Raw genomic sequence first — 240 nt, 5'->3', positions numbered from 1 at the left:
TCAACCTGTATGTTATATGAAATACTGGTTAACATTTTTTTTTCTCATATGTATTCATATTAACTGAAAGTCGCAGACCTTTCAACATTTTTATTTCAGCGTAAAACGTTCGGCGTTAACCTTTCACTATAGTAGTCTCTCTTACTGACCTCGGTACCGGCAACCCTTGTGTGGTTATCCCATGAGGAGTTGGCTCTCGCTGGGGCGGGTTGAGGGTCATCCAGACACACTGATAAATGT

Source organism: Penaeus monodon, chromosome 22 (assembly GCF_015228065.2).
Source record: "Penaeus monodon isolate SGIC_2016 chromosome 22, NSTDA_Pmon_1, whole genome shotgun sequence".
In the NCBI taxonomy this organism is placed as follows: Eukaryota; Metazoa; Arthropoda; class Malacostraca; order Decapoda; family Penaeidae; genus Penaeus; species Penaeus monodon.
The sequence above is the reverse complement of the archived record's forward strand: the minus strand, read 5'-3'. Positions refer to the sequence as shown.